The 20,410-nt window shown below is 42.2% G+C and overlaps 2 protein-coding genes across 3 annotated transcripts in view; one reads left to right on the top strand and one right to left on the bottom strand.

The window, feature by feature from the left end:
• The window catches only part of LOC148876082 (uncharacterized), a 57,193-nt gene that overhangs the window by 23,357 nt on the left and 13,426 nt on the right, over positions 1 to 20,410 (top strand). The gene's annotated exons all lie outside the window — the stretch shown is intronic.
• The window catches only part of LOC148876083 (uncharacterized), a 55,018-nt gene that overhangs the window by 21,686 nt on the left and 12,922 nt on the right, over positions 1 to 20,410 (bottom strand). The gene's annotated exons all lie outside the window — the stretch shown is intronic.

The raw sequence follows: 20,410 nt of genomic DNA, 5'->3' as shown, positions 1-20,410 counted from the left end.
CTTTTTAAATTGCTTCTATTAATTGAAATAAAATGGCTATTAAAAGTAGTTCCAATCCAATGCAATTGGACTTCATAAGGGATTTTTCCAAGTCTTATATTTAAGGTGTTAACTGCCGTTCCCTATGATCATAACCTTTATTTGAGGTATTTTGATTTCTCACTAATAAATTATACTAATTAAATTAATATCCAACAATTTTAATAATACAAAACCTATGTATTTAAAATTTACATGAAAACAAAACCATCATTCAATTCAGATGGCAAGTAGTTAAACCATTGGATTAAATGGGTCAAGCCATGGTGTCAATAGTTAAATAATAAAAAATTAAAAACAAATAAAAATGTAAAATTAGAAAAAAAGGCAAAAGAGTGAAAATTTTAGCACATTTCTAATATTATATATTTATCATATTAAAAAATAAGTACGATAAATAAGAATTATTTATTAATGATTGAAATGAAATACAAAATTTAAGAACCACCCAAAAAACAAAACCATTTTCCTATTCAACTGGTGGATTAATGGTTCAACCTTTTAGGTCAAATGGGTAAAATAATTACATTAATTTAAATTCTATTTAAAATAATTACATTAATAAAAAAAATAAGTGTTGTTGTAAGGCTTATTTAATTGTTACTTTATAGTTGTTGTTAGTAGGCTGACTTCTTAGGTACTTGTCTTTTTTTTTTCTTATTAGTTTGGTTCTATGGTGTGCCGCCAGGGGCATACTTGTAATTTCCATTCTTTTTATTAAGTTAATATAAATAGAGAACTGGCGGTAGCTAGTAGTACCTTTTTTCCTTCTCAATCGTATCTCCCTCTTCTTCTCTTTCTCTCTCTCTCGTCTCCCACTCTCCATGAATGATTACATGGTATCAAAGCAGATTTTCTGGGCTGTAAAAGACCTACAATCCCTCCTGTTTTGAGCAAGGTTTCCTTCTTTAAATTCTTGGACGTGGAAGACAAAGAAACCCTAGTAGGTTTTTTCGACGGAAACCCTGGCAGATTTCTGGCGGCACTTCCTGTGGTTTTTTTTCCTTGGTCGTAATACCAAGGAAACCCTAGTCGGAGAAGGGTGATGCTGATAGAGACTCTCTTCCTTCTCTGTTCGATGCTGTGAAGTTGATTTCAGGTTGGCACCTTCGTACAGGTGTTGGGCAGGTGTGTTCTTGTTTGTATTCTTTGGCCAATGGTATGAAGGGCTTATTCCTTGGTTATATATACTTGTTTGGATGTTGGATTATTAGACTGTATGAACTGCAGTCGGACTGATATCTGCCTTGATTGTGTTGAACTGATTATCGGGCTTGTTTAATGACTAAACCATCTCAGAGTTGTTTTCAGCAGTGTCTTGTTCTCTCCCTCACATCCTATAAGTAAATTCCTTGAGGGTTGGTTCTTTGTTTGTGGCTGCTATGTAGTTGTGTGGTGTTTGGACTGGTTTTCAGCAGTATCCTATGGCGAGTTATGAATCAACTTCATCGGGGATTACACCAACCCGCAGCACAGCTGGTATGGGAGGTGAAAACATGATTTTTCCCATGCCAATTACCCCTTTAAATGGTCTGAACTACCTGGAGTGGGCCAAAAGCGTAAAACTGTAACGGCAAGGGGTAAAGCTGGTTACATTAATGGAAGGGTGAAAGAACCCAAGGGTGAGACAGCTGAACATGATAGGTGGGACCAAGAAAACAGTATGGGGATGTCTTGGCTCCTCGCATCCATGGAACCTGATGTGAAGAAGAACTTTATGTGGGCAGACACCGCTAGTGAGATCTGGGAACAGGCCAAAACTACCTATTCTGAGCAAAGGCATTATGCCAAGGTTTACCAGTTACAAGCTGAATCTTCAACCAATAAACATGTAAACTGTAGTTTGCCTTCATATTATTTAGCCCGTACCTCCATATGGAAAGAATTGGATCATTATTAGGCTATAGAGTGGAAACATGATGATGATGCTAAGGCCTATAGGAAGCTGGTCTCTCAGCAATGTGTGTTTGCCTTCTTGTTGGGACTGAACCCTGCAATATGAACCGTTGAGGGTTCAGATCCTAGGAAGCAAAGAGTTGCCTACGATTCACAGAATATACTCCCTTGTTCAATCAGAAGAAAGCAGGCCGAGTATGATGGTTACAGCTGAGGGGGAGCAACAAGTTGTTGTGGCTGCAATGAACAATAACTCCACAAGGAAGAAAAGTGACACTAAGAAGACTAATGATAAAGATAAAGTTGTTCTGTACCCACTGTCGGCGTTCACGGCAAATACGTGACACTTGTTGGGACATCCACAGGAAACCCAAGTGGGCAGTGCAGAATCAAGAACAGGGTAAAAGTCAAGGCCAGAAGAAGGTGAACACATCACAGAATGCAGCACATGTGCCAACCCAAGAAGCTCAGGTTGCCGGTAGTACCCGGGACCACCCTAATAAGTCTAACCCCAAGGAAGAGATAATGAATTCCTTTAGAGAGCACCTAGAATCTTATGGTAGGGCTTTGCGACAAATGGACAGCCTGGTCACTGGTACTCCCTCTATTTCATTTGCATCTACTTCAGGTAATACGGCTTCTACATTCCATGTCACTCCTCAGGGGCCTCCAACCACATGACCGATAAGCCAAACTTGTTTCAGACTTATAGCCTTTTGTCAGGAAGGGATAGAGTGAGACTTGCAAATGGTTCCTTTTCCTCCATTGCAGGCCAAGGATCAATATCTCTTCCACATGGCCTTAACCTGAATTGTGTATTGCATGTCCCTCAACTTCCTATAAATTTACTTTCAATTAGCAGTATCACAAGCTCTTTAAACTGTAATGTAACATTTTTTGCTGACTCGTGTGTTTTTCAAGACCTAACTTCTGGGAGGACGATTGGTAGAGGGAGCCTAATGGAAGGTCTCTACATTCTCGACAACAAAGATGGTCTCTCGGTGTCATCCTCAGAGTCACATAGTCAGTCAAATAAGAGTCAAATTTTTTTGTGGCATAGTCATTTAGGTCATGTTTCTTTCGAAATAATAAAGTCTTTGTTTCCGGTTTTATTTAAGTCATGTTCAGTGTCAGAGTTCCAGTATCAAACGTGTCAGTTAAGCAAACAATGTAGAACAACTTTTCACTCAAGTAATAAAAGATCAAATGTTCCTTTTCATGTTGTGTATTCTGATGTATGGGGGCCTACCAAATGTAATCTCTGAGGGCCGATATAAGTACTTTATCACATTGATCGATGATTACTCTCGCTATACATGGGTAATTCCTATGCGTAGTAGAGTCGAAGTTCCAAAGATTGTGAAAGACTTCCAGAGGATGGTATTTACGCAGTTCCATGTTGAAATACAGATCTTTCAATCCGATAATGCAAAAGAATACTTCCATGGGGAGGTCAATGAGTTCTTTGTCTCCCACGGATCTATTCATAGGAGCTCATGCACCAGAACACCACAACAAAATGGTGTTGCCGAAAGAAAAAATAGACACCTCCTTGAGGTAGCTCGTGGGATGGTGCTACATATGAATGTTCCAAAAAGGTTTTGGGTGGATGCTATACTTACGGCTACTTATGTCATCAATCGCATGCCCTCCAAAGTGCTGAACTATATGGCCCCTCATCAGTTATTCCCATGAGAGTATTTGGTTGTCGTGCCTTTGTCCATGATTTGTCTCCATCTCGAGGTAAGTTAGACCATCGGTCCATTCCTTGTGTCTTTCTGGAGTATCCCTCCTCTCAAAAAGGGTATTAGTGCTTTGATTCCGTTAGTCGTAAGTTTTTTGTGTCTATGGATGTGTCCTTCTTTGAGTCTGAGCCATTCTTCCCTGCTTCTCCTCAGGGGGAGAGTAGTGGTGTGGAAGAGGAGAAACAGGTTCAGGTATCTCTTCCTTCTATTACGGACCTTGCTCCCTTTCGCGTCTTCCAACATACACACCGTAGATATCAGCAATGTGATAGAGATGCGGAGCAGCCAAACACTGAGCAACCGACACCGTTAGACTCCCAGGAGGTAAGTCCAATCCCTAACCCTACTACTGTGGATGACCTTGACATTCCTATTGCTCAACGAAAGAAAGTCAGGTCATGCACTACCAAACACCCCATTACCCATTTTGTCTCCTATGATCACATTTCCCCCCCATACCGAACATTCCTATCTGCAATTGATTGCATCCCTATTCCCAGAAATGTTGCAGAAGCCTTAAAATACCCTGAATGGACAGATGCCATGAAGGAGGAGATTAATGCTCTTCACAAAAATCAAAATTGGGAATTGGTGGATCTTCCAAAGGGGAAAGACCCTGTGGGGTGTAAATGGGTGTTCACGGTTAAGCACAAGGCAAACAGAACAGTTGAAAGGTACAAAGCAAGATTAGTAGCCAAAGGGTACACACAAGTACACGGGGTTGACTATGATGAGACTTTTGCTCCAGTAGCTAAGATGAATTCAATTAGGGTTCTCCTGTCCTTAGCTGCTAATTTTGACTGGGAATTGCATCAAATGGATATAAAGAATGCTTTTCTGAATGGTGACTTAGAGGAGGAAGTATACATGGTTCAACCCTCTGGATTCTGTGCCAAGGGAAGTGAAAATAAGGTGTGCAAGCTACAGAAGTCTCTTTATGGCTTAAAACAGTCTCCCAAAGCCTACTTCAGTAAATTTCACATTGCGGTTTCACTGATCATACACTCTTTGTGAAGAGATGTCAGGAACAGGTTGTTGTATTATAGTGTATGTGGATGATATCATCACTACAAAAAGTTGGAGCTTAGAGATACAAAAATTGAAACAATTCCTTGCATCTAATTTGAAGTGAAAGATCTAGGTCCCCTGAAGTATTTCCTTGGGATTGAAGTTGCCCGCTCAGAAAAGGGTATCTTTATCTCTCAAAGGAAATACACCCTTGATCTATTACAAGATACAAGCAAATTAGGTGCAAGGCCGGCAGATACTCCCGTGGATGTTGACCACAAGTTAGGTGATTGTGTTGGTGAACCTCTGAAAGATGTGAAACAGTTCCAAAGGTTAGTGGGAAAGCTGATTTATTTGTCCATGACTCGTCCAGACATTGCCTATTCTGTTGGGGTCCTAAGCCAGTTCATGCACTCTCCTAAGAAACCACACATGGAGGCAGTGGAGAGAGTTCTTAGATACTTGAAGAAATATCCCGAAACAGGTCTACTATTCAGTAAACACAATCACCTAAAGGTGAAAGTCTTTACAGATGCTGATTGGGCAGGAGCTATGGATGACAAAAAGTCCACAAGTGGGTATTGCACATTTGTGGGAGGAAATCTAGTGACCTGGAAGAGCAAGAAACAAAGTGTGCTAGCGAGGTCAAGCGCTGAAGCTGAATATAGAGCTATGGCACATGGGGTGGCCGAAGTCCTTTGGCTAAAGAATCTTCTACGGGAGCTTGGAGTTGTTATTCATAGTCCTATGTCTCTTTACTGTGACAACAAGGCTGCAATAAACATCGCCACCAACCCTGTCCTACATGAAAGGACCAAGCACATTGAGGTGGACAAACACTTTGTTAGTGGTGTTAGTGAAGGGGTATTTCAGTCTTTGTACTTGTTGATAATGTTGATGTGTACTGTTATGTTAGTTCGAGTGCTTCTTACTTAAAGAAGGGCACTTAAGTCTTTTCCAATAAGTTAATAATATAATAATAGGTCTGGCCGAATCTAGGGAGATAATCTTTCTCTCTTTCCTCTCTTTTCTCTCTTCTTCTTTCCTCTCCTACTTGCTGTTTACTTTACTTTACAGTCAACGAACAAGACAGAATTCTAGGGAATGTCAAACTTCAACATGGTATCAGAGCGAGGTTCAACAAATCAGACTTGCTAGAATTCTGTCTTCTGCGCATTCGAATTAGGGTTTCTCTTGGGTTTCTCAGTTGTGAGTTGGAGACTGGGAAAAGGGCTGAAAAGGAGTGATCGCCCTCTTCCCTAGGAGGTTTCTATGCCTCCGATTGTGTCGTTGGTGATTGGTTGCTGTGGTTTCTAAGTCCTAGTTAGGGCTGGTACGTGTGGTGCAGTGGTGTCTCAGCCCTTCGTGTGGTTGGCCTTCAGGCGATGAGGTAAAGTTATTTTATGCATATTTTCTGTTATGGAATACATGAGAGGTGTAGTACAGTTCGCGTGATGGGCTTCGATTGCAGTATGCTAGGGTTTATGCTAGGGTTTATTCTGGTTTGTGTGTGATTCAAGGGGCAATAGTGTCTACTTAATGGTGAAACTTCCTGTAGCTGTGGATTAGGGTTTGTGGTGTTACAAGTGTGGTTTTCAGCACTTGATATCGCTGAAATCAGTGTGTAGACGTCGGTGAGTAGGGGTTGTGGTGTTGCAGTTTTCAGCATTTAATACTACTAAAATCAGTGTGCAGATTTCGGTGATTAGGGTTTGTGGTGTTGCAGTTCTCAGCATTTATTACTGTTGAAATCAGTGTGCAAATTTCGATGAAGTGTCTGTGTGTAGTGTGCAGTGTGTAGTGCTCATAATTCAGGTCTCAGAATTCAGTGATAAGGGAGTTCGGCAATGGCAAATAACAGTGATAGTAAACCTAGTGTCATGATCTCTACTGACTACCTGAATGTCCAAATGACCTCCATTAAACTGAATGGAGAGAATTATGTCCCTTGGGCCAAGTCTGTAGAGGTTTTTCTGAAGGCAAAGAAGAAAGTGAAGCATATAAGAGAGGAGAAACCCCCCGCTAATTCTCAAGAGTATGAAGACTAGGAACAGGAAGATGCACAGATCATTACATGGTTGTGGAACAGTATGGAACCCAAAATTAGTGTGAACTTCATGTTTCTTGACACAGCCAAAGAGGTGTGGGATCATGCTAAGAAACTGTATTCAGGTCAGGATAATACCACTAGGGTATATCAACTGTATCAGGAATACTTCAATCTGCAACAGGGAAGTCAGAGCCTTGAGGAGTACTATGCCAGTGTGAGGAATATCCGTAATGAGTTAAATGTCTATCATCCTCTCACTTCTGATGTCAAAGTTCAACAACAACAGCGAGAGCAGCTTGATGTGACACGGTTTCTGGTGGGGCTAAAGTCTGAGTATGAACCAGTACGAGCTCAGATACTAGGGGGATCTACTCTTCCATCTTTAGAGGAGGTGTTTGCTCGTCTTCGGAGGGCTTCCATTGGATCTATGGATTCTAATGTCTCCGATAAATCAGCATTTGTAGTGTCGAGAGGTCAAGGTGGCAGAAGTGGGGCTCGAGGAGCCCAGCCTGGCAGAAGTGGTAGTGGTGGATCTACACATACCCGTAGTGGTGGTCGTACTGGAGGCAGAGATTCAGGGGGAGCTCGTGGTAGAGGACGTGGCTCGGGTCCACGGAAGTGTACTCATTGTGGATTGGATGGACATACCGTTAACTACTGCTACGACTTACATGGTCCTCCCTCGACGTGGGCCAACCATGCCATGACTAGTGACATCAGCTTCAGCTCTAGACAGGAGAACCGGTCAACTAACCAGATGCCTTCTACTCCCTCAGATGGCCCAGGCAAGGAGATGGTGAGTGTTCCTCGAGATGAGTATGAGAGGTTTGTTCAATCCAAGTCGCAGCAGAACACAGCTTCCTTTGCACACTCAGATATGGCTTGTTTGGCATCCACACCCAACCCCTGGATTATTGACTCTGGAGCCTCCGATCACATGACGGGAACTCCAAGTGTGTTTTCATCTCTCACTCATTGCTCAACATCACAATCTGTTACCCTTGCTAATGGCTCCACATCATCTATCTATGGTGTTGATAATGTTGACCTAGACCCTGTATCCCTATCCTCTGTTTTATATGTACCTAAGCTTCCATTTAATCTTATATCTGTTAGTAAGCTGACCAAGTCCCTTAAGTGCTCCACCACATTTTACCCTTCTATGTGTGTTTTTCAGGATCTCAAGACGGGGATGAAGATTGGTGGAGGGCATGAAGCCGGTGGACTGTATTATCTTGATGGTGGTGGACGAACGTCGACGGCCCTTCAGTCATCCATTTCTCCTCTCCAGTGGCATTGTAGATTTGGTCATCCTTCGCTGAAAGTGTTGCAGTCCTTAGTCCCTTCATTGAGTCAACTTTCTGTTTTAGATTGTGAGTCGTGTCAATTTGGGAAACACCATCGTGTTCCCTTTCGTTCTAGGGTCGATAACCATGTGTCAAGTCTTTTTTCTTTAATTCATTCAGATGTTTGGGGTCCTTATAAAGTGATGTCATCTAATGGATACCGATATTTTGTTATTTTTGTTGATGACTGTTCAAGAATGACGTGGCTCTATTTAATGAAAGAAAGAAGTGAATTATTTGCCATCTTCCAGAAATTTTATGCTGAGATCCGCAATCAATTTGGTGTTCACATCAAAATTTTCCGTTTTGATAATGGACGTGAATACTTGTCTTCATCTTTTCAAGAATACTTGGACCAACATGGCATTATACACCAAACTTCATGTACTTACACTCCGCAACAAAATGGGGTGGCTGAGAGAAAGAACCGCCATCTTGTAGAAACGGCACGCTGAAAGAATGGTAGGATCCATCTAATGGACGCCATAAAGGTTGCGGAATGGGTGGGCGAATTTCAAAAATTTCCTACCTTCTCTCAACTAGGAATCATATTCCCTAAATTTAGAATACAATATTCAAGGATCCTACTTAAACCATAATCAAACCAGATCTGTACCAAAAGATAAATGGGAGGAATATACCTGATCCGGAGAAGCAGTATCTCCCAAAGTTGGTGTTCACGCCCGAAGAATGCTCCAAGATCCGTTCCTGCTGAAGATGACACAGCTGTGAATGGAACAGAACCAGCAGGGTGCGTCCTACACACTGGATCCTTCACAAGAATCATCTGGAAGTATTAAACACTGAATCCTTTTCAGTGTTTCTTGCAAGACTGATGTCAAGAACAGATTTCTTGACTTTCTTTTCTGCAAAGATCTAATCTTGCAATGGCAGATGGCGGCGGCAGGAGGAGATCACCAAAACGAAAAAGGATGAACTGCTTTTTCTGTTTTTCTGGAGAGTATGAATGAGATCTGATCTCAATTCGCAGGAGATATCCTATACCTCTTCAAGGTGGTTCGAAATCTCCTCCTTTCTTCTTGATTAAGAAACCTCCTTTTTAGGAGTTATCCCAATCCAAATCAGTATTTGGATAAGGGATAATCTTAATCCTTTCTGCAGATAAAGTTAGCTTACTCCTGATCTTATCAGGAGGTTACCAGATTCAAATCTAATTTGAATTTGGTCTCTAAGAGTGGATAAGGCTAAAGGCCCAATCCTTTTACTAACATTAATCTCAGATTCGCCCCAAGGATGGGTGATCATATCAGCCCACCTTGAAATGGGCTTTTGGCCCATTAAGTGTTCAGTGTCTAATTACTTTCCAATCTGCTGCCCAGTTGGGCTTCTTTGTATGGCGTGGGACCCAAGCATTGATCTACACACCAGCCACATGGGATCGGCCCAGCCTCTAAAACAAGGCCCAGCCGAATTCACTGAAAAACTCAATGAACCCCTTGAGTCCATCATATGGACCCTATGGGCCCAACACTTACATTAAGTGGTTCCTGGGCCAAGCCATCTTATAAAAACCCAGGGACTGTGGGCAGGTGCAAGATTAGCCCATCAGGTATTATCCTCAATGGTCTTACACTTAACCTCTCAGCCCTTAATGATCAAGCACTGCCCGACAAGAGAGGACCTCTCCCTCGGCTGCAAGGAACAGTGCCGCACTCTCCTCTCACATGGATCCCGGGAATTAAAACCATTTGCAAACAATTCAAAACCGTACATATATATATAAATATATTAATTTTGCAAAACAAAATTCCAACGATTGAAATCAACTGCCGGCAGTTTGGTTTCCATCAGAGAGAGTGCATTCCCGATCATTACCCTTTGTCCGACAAAGTGGCTGATTCTGTCACTATGATCACCCACTCAGATGAATTCTCAAACTGCCCCAACATACCCAGGTTTTGATCCCCGCTAAGGATCTCACTGATTGGCATATCAAAGGCAACCTGATCCAACACCTAGTGAAATGTCATAATCGAGTCTAGGGGTCAGGTGTAACTTTCCAGTTTTGCCCATCTATCTCCAAGGTCCAGGGCAATACTGGAAATCTGGTCCGGTTCAAGGATTCAAGTAATCCCATACTGCATGTGCCTCGAGTCTTACCCTGGTGGCTGAGACAGGCCATCCCAACACTTGGTGGCACACCAGTATCAGCCTTGGCAGGATAAATCTCCCCAGACTTATCCAACGGCTGTGAACATTTAAAACTAACATGAGTCTCTATAAATGTCCAGTTTTAGGGTTTTACACAGAATTAAACCAAACAACATGAATCAAACATGCACTTTATTTATTTCCACTAAATAACAAAAGTACATCAAATCAGATTGAAGCTAAGGGCATACAAAACTGTCTAACACACGCTCCCTCATGCACCACATGAATGTTCCCAAAACCTTTTGGAGCGATGCAATGCTCACCTCTTGTTTCTTAATTAATCGGATGCCCACGTCTATCCTTGATGGCCGTTCTCCTTTTAGTGTCTTATTCCCCAAAATGTCTCCGTTTCCGCTTCCTCCTCGGGTATTTGGGTGTGTCTGCTTCGTTCATAATCTGGGTCCCAGGACTGACAAATTAGATGCATGCTCCCTGAAGTGTATCTTCCTTGGCTATTCCCGAACTCAGAAAGGGTACAAGTGTTTTCATCCCAGTTCTCGTCGTTCCTTGGTATGTGTTGATGTTACATTCTTCGAATCTACTCCGTTCTTCATCGGGTCCGGTGTTGCTGCTTCCTCCTCATCACCACCTCCTCTTCCTCTTCCTGTGGCTGATCCACCTCCTCTGGTTCCAGTCATGCCTATGTCCTTGCCTCCGGTGCCACCGTCGGTTGACCGTCCACCCATCCGTCACATGTATACACATCGTCCGTGTGTACCAGCTGCAGCTCCTCTAGCTTCATCACCATCGACAAATCCAGCTCCTGCTCCGACACTAGCCTCCGACCTAGATCTTCCTATTGCCTTTCGGAAAGGTAAACGTACTTGCACCCTTCACCCTATTTCCAATTTTGTTTCACTTACCCACCTCTCCGCCTCCCATCGCTAGTTCATCTCTTTGTTATCCTCCGTGGTTGTTCCTAAGGATGTCCAAGAAGCCCTTACTTCTCCAGAGTGGTGTTGTGCTATGGAAGAAGAGCTCTCTGCTCTGCATCATAATCACACTTGGGATCTCACCGCTCTTCCTCCTGGGAAGCAGGCTGTCGGTTGTAAGTAGGTGTATAGTGTTAAGTACTTGCCAGATGGTCGTGTTGAACGCCTGAAGGCGCGGCTGGTTGCCAAAGGGTACACCCAAACCTATGGCATTGACTACACAGAGACATTCTCCTCGGTTGCTAAGATAGGGTCAGTTCATGTTGTCATCTCCCTTGTAGCTATGTATGATTGGCCTCTCCATCAGCTAGATATCAAAAATGCTTTTTTGCATGGTGATTTGCTCGAGGAGGTCTACATGGAGCAACCACCAAGGTTTGTTGCTCAGGGGGAGGATGGTAAGGTATGCAGACTTAAGAAGGTTATTTATGGACTTAAACAGTCCCCTCGAGCATGGTTTGGTAGGTTCAGTGAGGTGGTCAAGAAGTTTGGTATGAAACAGTGCCAAGTTGATCACTCTGTCTTCAGTTTTGACTCTTCAGCAGGCAAAATAATATTGGTGGTGTATGTGGATGATATCATTGTGACTGGGAATGATAAAATGGGCATTGACAGATTGAAGGCATTCCTACAGGAACACTTTCAGACAAAGGACCTTGGCAAGTTGAAATACTTTTTGGGCATAGAGGTAGCAAGATATAAGCATGGCATTAATTTGTGTCAAAGGAAATATGTGCTTGATTTACTGGAAGAAACACGGTTGTTGGGTACTAAACCGGCTGAGACACCTATGGAAACAAATACGAGGTTGAGCAGTGATATAGGTGAAGTATTTGAAGACCCTGGCAGATATCGATGACTTGTAGGCAAACTAAACTATCTAACCATTACTCGGCCAGATATTTCATTTGCGGTTAGTGTGGTGAGTCAGTTCATGCAGAAACCTTTGGTCCCACATTGGAATGCAGTGCTAAGGATTGTGAGGTATCTGAAAGGAGCTCCTGATCGTGGTTTGCTATACAGGAGTGGTGGAAAACTGGTAGTAGAAGGATACACCGATGCTGATTGGGTAGGTTCTATGTCTGATAGACGATCCACCACAGGCCATTGCACCTTTCTAGGGGGTAACCTGGTAACGTGGAAAAGTAAGAAGCAAACAGTTGTGGCAAGAAGCAGTGCAGAAGCAGAATATAGGGCCATGGCACATACTGCTTGTGAATTAGTGTGGCTGAGGAACCTTCTACAGGAGATAGGATATGACATCAGTACTCCAATGAAGCTCTATTGTGACAATCAGGCAGCAGTTCATTTCTCTTCCAATCCGGTGTTTCATGAAAGAACCAAGCACATCGAAGTTGACTATCATTTTGTGAGAGAGAAGGTGCTGAATGGGGTGATAGAAACTGCATATGTTAGTACGGGAAACCAGTGGGCAGACTTGTTTACAAAAGGTTTGAGTCGGGGGAGAGTGGACTACATATGTAAGAAGTTGGGATTATATGATATATACTCACCAGCCTGAGGGGGAGTGTTAGTGGTGTTAGTGAAGGGGTATTTCAGTCTTTGTACTTGTTGAGAATGTTGATGTGTACTGTTATGTTAGTTCGAGTGCTTCTTACTTAAAGAAGGGCACTTAAGTCTTTTCCAATAAGTTAATAATATAATAACAGGTCTGGCCGAATCTAGGGAGATAATCTTTCTCTAATTCGAACCAGCCTTTCTCTCTTTCCTCTCTTTTCTCTCTTCTTCTTTCCTCTCCTACTTGCTGTTTACTTTACCTTATAGTCAACGAACAAGATAGAATTCTAGGGTAGGTCAAACTTCAACACACTCAATAAGGGAAAAATTGGAAAAAAGGGAAATTTGCATCCCTTGTGTCAACTCCAAGGAACAACTTTCTGATGTCCTCACAAAGGGGCTTCTATGCTCGCGGCACAATGAGTGTGACAAGCTGGGCATGATAGACATATTCAGCCCAACTTGAGGGGGAGTGTTGTAAGGCTTATTTATTTGTTACTTTATAGTTGTTGTTAGTAGGCTAACTTCTTAAGATACTGTCAATAGGCACTTGTCTTTTTTTTTCTTATTAGTTTGGTTCTAGGGTGTGCCACCAGGGGCATATTTGTAATTTCTATTCTTTTTATTAAGTTAATATAAATAGAGAACTGACAGTAGCCAGTAGTACCTTTTTTCCTTCTCAATCGTATCTCCCTCTTCTTCTTTTTCTCTCTCTCTCTCTCATCTCCCACTCTTCATGAATGATTACAAGTGTGATAAATGATAGTTGTTTTTATTAATGTTGGATATAAAATATAAAATTTAAAACTGACCCAAAAATGGAATTGTTTTCCAAATGGTGGGCCAATATTTTAACCTTTCAGGTTCTTGTCCAGAAGCGGAAGTGAAGAGAAGAGAGAAGAGAGAAAGAGAGAGGAGAAAAGAGAGATCTGAGAGCAAAAGAATTTATATTAGGGCAACCATAACATAACATAAAGAGGGGGGGAATTACAAATAGTACCCTTGCGACACTGAAATAGAAAACAAAGAAAATAACTTATAAACAGCCTTTTAACACTCCCCCTCAAGGTGGGACATAGATGTCAATCATGCCCAACTTGTCACATAAATCATTGTGCCGCAAATGATGTAGCCCTTTTGTGAAGATGTCCGCAAGTTGATCTTCGGACCTGACATAGAGGGTGCACACCTCCCCTTTGACAACCTTTCCTCTTTTAAAATGCTTGTCTACCTCAATGTGCTTGGTTCTATCTGATAAAACTCAAATTAGATGTTCGTATATGTTCAGATCATAAAAAAGAGAAGGAAAAGTAGAAAAGGTCACAACCGAACTAGAGAGAAAAATCTAATCCCTCTAGTTGGCCCTTCTTTTATTTATACCCTTCTAAGATATACAAGGATTACCATTGTGCCCTCACTTAAGTGAGAGCCACATCAACTGAGCAGTACATATATAACTAAACATAAAAGGACTATACTACCCTTGTACAACCGACTCTAACACTCCCCCTCAAGCTGGTGAGTAATGTCATATAGTCCCAGCTTGTTACATATGTAGTCCACTCTTCCCCGATTCAAGCTGGTGGTAAACAGATGTACCCATTGATTTCCTGTGTCCACATATTGTACTTATCACTCCACTAAGCACCTTCTCACGTATAAAGTTGCAATCCACTTCTATGTGCTTCGTCCTTTCATGAAACACTAGATTATAGGAGATATGAACTGCAGCTTGATTATCACAGTATAGCTTCATAGGAGTGTCAATCAAGTATCCCATCTCCTCTGGTAGATGCTTCAGCCACACCAGTTCACATGTCGTGTGAGCCATAGCCCTATATTTAGCCTCTACACTGCTTCTTGCTACCACTATCTGCTTCTTACTCTTCCATGTCACCAAGTTCCCTCCAAGAAAAGTGCAATACCCTGTAGTGGACCTTCTGTCAGATATGGACCCGGCCCAATCAGCATCAGTGTATCCTTCTATCTCAAGACTTCTTCCACTCTTATACAACAAACCACGACCTGGAGCACCCTTCAAATACCTCACTACACTAACCGCAAATGAGATATCAGGTCGAGTGATGGTTAGGTAATTAAGCTTACCCACCAACCTTCTGTACCTTCCTGGATCCTCAAACTCCTCACCTGTATCACTACCCAGTCTAACATTCAGTTCCATAGGTGTTTCAGCTGGTCTGGCACCCAACAACTTTGTTTCTTCTACCAAATCAAGAACATATTTCCTCTAGCACATATTAATACCCTATCCCTAGGAAGTATCTTAATTTGCCAAGAGACTTTGTCTAGAAGTGATCATGCAAGTAAGTCTTCAACTTGTCGATTCCTGGTCTGTCACTGCCTGTGATTACAATGTCATCTACATATACCACCAAGAGAATCTTCCCAGCATTTGATTCATAGCTAAATACGGAATGGTCAACCTGACACTGTTTCATTCCAAACTTCTTCACCACTTCACTAAATCTCCCAAACCATGCACGGGGAGATTGTTTAGGTCTATAAATAGCCTTCTTAAGTCTACATACCTTCTCACCCTCCCCCTAAGCAACAAACCCTGGTGGTTGCTCCATGTACACCTCCTTCCAAACTTCTTCACCACTACACTAAATCTCCCAAACCATGCACGGGGAGATTGTTTAAGTCCATAAATAGCCTTCTTAAGTCTACATACCTTCTCACCCTCCCCCTGAGCAACAAACCCTGGTGGTTGCTCCATGTACGCCTCCTCAAGAAGATCACCATGTAAAAAAGCATTCTTGATGTCAAGCTGAAACAAGGGCCAATCAAACATAGCAGCAAGAGAAATCAGAACACGAACTGGCCCAATTTTGGCAACCGGAGAGAAGGTGTTTGTGTAACCAATGCTATACTACTGTGAATAACCTTTGGCAACTAACCAAACTTTCAACTGTTCAACACTCCCATCAGGTAAGTATTTAACCGTGTAAACCCACTTACAACCAACCACATGCTTACCAGAAGGAAGAGTGGTGAGGTCCCACATATGAGTACGAGTCAGGGCCGAGAGTTCTTCCATTGCTTGGCGCCACCCTGGAGAAGTGAGGGCTTCTTGGACATCCTTGGGAACAGAGACAGAGGATAACATAGAAACAAACTGTCGATGGGAAGCCAAAAGGTGAGATACAGAAACATAATTGGAAATGGGATAGAGAGTGCAACTGCGTTTACCTTTCCACAAAGCAATAGGAAGATCAAGGTCAGAACTTGGGGTTGGGGCTAGGGTGGGATCAACTGCCGGATCTGTCGACGGTGACGAAGCTAGGGAGGAGTCAATGCCTAACGATGTGTATACACTTGCCGGATAGGTGGTCCTCTCTCAAGTAGCTGCACTGGAGGTGAAGACTTTGTCACGACTAGACCTGTTGATGGGCCGGGCCGAGCCAAGCTCGGGCTGGGCTTTTACTCTTTATTAACAGAAAAATGTTAGGCCCAAGCCCAAGCCCAGCCCGACCAACGGGCCTACAACTTGGGCCCGAACCAGGCCCTGATAAAAAGCCCGAAGCCCGACCTAATAAAAGAAATTCAAATTTTTCCCTATTCAAATGGACATTATCTATTTTAATTCAGATTTTTTCCCCTATTTAAATGAAAAATGGGCCTACAAGTGAATCAACAACCTTCTTAAATCAAAAAACTTATTCAAATGGACATCACATAGGGCTTTTACTTAGGTTTAACTATAGGTCGGGCCGGGTCGGGCTCGAGCTGGTCTATTTTGGCAAAGCCCGAGCTCACCTCGAATTTTATGCAAGCCGGACTTTTTGGCCCGAGGTTAAACCCGCGGGCCAAAAAACTTGTTCAAGCCCGTCTGAGGGCCGGGCCGACCCGTCGGGCCACCCGGCCCATGAACAGGTCTAGTCACGACCAAAACAAGAGGAATGGGATCCTCAATAGGAACTGGAAGAGGGGGTGATGGCAACAGAGGAAAAGAAGTATCCGACCTGGAGAAGAAATGAACAAACTCAAAAAATGTAACATCAGAACACACAAAAGAATGCCGAGAATGAGGGTTATAACACTTATACCCTTTTTGAGTCCTGGAATAGCTAAGAAAGACACACTTAGTGGATTTAGCATCTAACTTGTCCATTCCAGGCCCAAGATTATGAATGAAACACACGCATCCAAAAACTCTGGGAGTAAGGGGAAAAGGAGACAACGTGGGAAACAGAACAGAGAAAGGGGACTGACCTTCAAGGATAGACATGGGCATGCGGTTAATAAGAAAGCAATATGTAAGTACAACATCACTCCAAAAGGGTTTGAGGACATTTATCTAATGTAAGAGGGACCGAGTAGTTTCCAAAAGGTGACGGTTCTTTCTTTCAGCCACCCCATTTTGTTGAGGGGTGTAGGTACATGAGGTTTGATGGATAATGCCATATTGTTCCAAATATTCTTGAAAGTGTGGAAAAATACTCGCGGCCATTATCAGAACAAAGAATTTTAATATGTACACCAAATTGATTGTGAATTTCAGCATAAAACTTCTGGAAGATAAAAAACAATTCACTCTTTTATTTCATAAGGTAAAGCCATGTCATCCTTGAATAATCATCAACAAAAATTACAAAGTACTTGTAACCATTATAAGACACTACTCTGTTTGGACCCTAGATGTCCGAATGGACTAAAGAAAAAGGACTCGATGTACAACTATCAACTCTAAGACTAAAAGAGACATGATGTTTCCCAAACTGACACGACTCACAATTTAAATTAGAAAGACAACGCAACGACGGAACAAGTAGCTGAAGAGCTCTAAGAGACGGATGACCAAGAGTTGTTACCGAACCACCTCCATCAAGATAATACAATCCACCAGCTTCATGCCTTCCACCAATCTCCATCCCCGTCTTGAGATCCTGTAACACAGAGGAAGGGTAAAAAGTTATTGAGCAATTAAGAGACCGAGTCAATTTACTAATAGACATCAGGTTAAAGGAAAACTTGGGAACATATAAAACTAAGGAGAGGGATAATGAGTCAGTGTCAACATTACCAACACCACATATGGCTGATGTAGAGCCATTGGCAAGCGTAACAGATTGGGAAGTGGAGGTCGAAGAAATTGATAAAAACACACTTGGAGTTCCAGTCATATGATCGGAAGCTCCAGAATCTATAATCCAACGGGAAGATGTGGATGTCAAACAAGCCATACCTGTGTATGCAAGGGTAGTTGTGTTTTATTGAGATGTACCCTGAATGAACCACTCATACTCATCCCGTGAAACACTCACCATCTCCTTTCTAGAAGCATCTGTAGATGTAGTGGAGATCTAATCAATGACTTGAGATTCTTGTCTTGAGCTACCACCATTTACAGCTGCATGATTCGCCCAGGTTGAAAGTGGGCCATGGAGATCGTAGCAAAAGTTGATAGTATGTTCCTCCATACCACAATGAGTACACCTTCTCTAAGTATTACCACGTCCCCTACCACGGGCTCCCCCTAAGTCTCGTCCTCCAACACGACCACCACCACGATTATACATTCCACCACCACCACGACCACGACCATGACCATGTTGACCTCCTCTACCACCACGACCTCCCCCTCTCGTAACTGCAAATGCAAACCTATCTGACATAGTGGAAATCTTTGTGGGTCCAACTGAAATCCTCCGAAGACGAGCAAACACTTCCTCAAGAGAGGGAAGAGCAGATCCACCAAATATCTGTCCCTTACGGGTTCATACTCAGATTTCAGCCCTACTAAAAATCTAGTCACATCCAACTACTCTCTCTATTGTTGCTGAATTTTGACATCAGGTGTAAGAGGATAATAAACATTCAACTCATTTCGTAAATTTCTCATACTGGCATAATAGTCCTCAAGACTCCGATTCTCTTGTTGCAGATTGAAGTACTCTTGGTACAGTTGGTAAACCCTAGTATGATCCTAGACTTCCTTGGCTGTATCTAAAAACATGAAGTTCACACTAGTTTTGGACTCCATGTTGTTCCATAGCCAAGTCATAATTTGAGCATCCTCCTACTCCCATTCATCATATCCCAGAGAATCAATTGGGGGTTTATCTTCCCTCACATGTTTCACTTTCTTTTTGGCTTTCAGGAAAACTTCAACAGATTTAGCCCAAGGGACATAATTCTCACCATTCAGTTTTATAGAGGTCATATGCACATTCAAATAATCAGAAGGCACCATCACACTTGATTTGTATTCACTGTTGTCTCCCATAACTGCACAAAAAAAAACAGTGGGAAGTTGTACCACTAAATTGTTACTCTACTGCCCTAATAAATCACCACTCCACACGAATGACTGAACACCACTATATATATAATGAACGGTGTGGTCCGGATGAGTCACAACTCACTATATATATATAATCTATATTAACACAAAAAAAATTCAAGGTCCAGCCAGTAGCAGTCTGGGATGTTATCCCAACAATAGAAAACATTAGAATATTTTGCCCTTTGGGTTACCAGGTTTCAGCAGCAACACTCACAACTATTCACCACTATTTCAGCAACAACATTCACAATTGTTCACCACTTTTAGCAACAACACTATTGTTGTCGTTTACTGTCAGCACTAGAAACCCTCACAACACAACTCAGAAATAATATTTTTAGTTCTGCAACATATAAAAGAAACTTGCTACATACTACAACTTAGTTCGAAGTGAAAGAATGGTAGGATCCATCTAATGGACGCCAAGAAAGGTGCGGAATAGGGGCGAATTTCAAAAAAAATTTCCTACTTTCTTCCAACTGGGAATCATATTCCCTAAATTTAGAATACATTATTCAAGGATCCTACTTGAACCATAAACAAACCAGATCTGAACCAAAAGGAAACAGGAAGGATTATACCTGATCCGGAGAAATAATATCTCCCAAAGTTGGTGTTCACACCCAAAGAAGTGACCAAGATTCGCTCCTGCTGAAGATGACACAGCTGTGGATGGAACAGAACCAGTAGGGTACGTCCTACACACTGGATTCTTCACAAGAATCCTCTGGAAACCTTGAACACCGAATCCTAGTGTCTTTCTTGCAAGACTATTGTCAAGAACTGCTTTCTTGATTTCCTGTTGCTGCAAAGATCCAATCTTCCAACAGGTAGTGGCGGCGGCTGAAGGAGGAGAAGTCCAGGGACGAAGAGGGCAGAACTGTCTCTTCTCTCTAGAGTCTGTGAGAGATCAAATCTCATATTGCAGGGTGTGTTTCCTGTTTGCTCAAACCCCTTAGTTCGAAATCTGATATTTTTTGCTAGGGTTTTCTTCTCTTTCTTCTTGATTAAGAAACCTCCCAATATTTTGGGAGTTATCCCAATCCAAATCAGTATTTGGATAGAGGTTAATCTTAATCATATCTGCAGATTAAGTTAGTTAAGCCTTGGGTCTTACCCTGATGGCCGAAACAAGCCATCACAACACTTGGTGGCACATCAGTATCAGCCTTGGCAAGATAAATCTCCCTAGACCTATCCAATGGCTGTGAACATTTAAAACTAACACAAGTTTCTATAAGTGTCCAGTTTTAGGGTCTTACACAGAATTATACCAAACAACATGAATCAAACATGCACTTTAATTTATTTCCACTAAATAACAAAAGTACATCAAATCCGATTGAAGCTAAGGGCATACAAGACTGTCTAACACAAAGATCATGTACCTG

The sequence above is a fragment of the Nelumbo lutea genome, chromosome 1 (assembly GCF_056320005.1).
Source record: "Nelumbo lutea isolate HS-2025 chromosome 1, American lotus-T2T, whole genome shotgun sequence".
NCBI classification, from domain to species: Eukaryota; Viridiplantae; Streptophyta; class Magnoliopsida; order Proteales; family Nelumbonaceae; genus Nelumbo; species Nelumbo lutea.
This window is presented reverse-complemented; position numbering and strand designations above follow the sequence as displayed.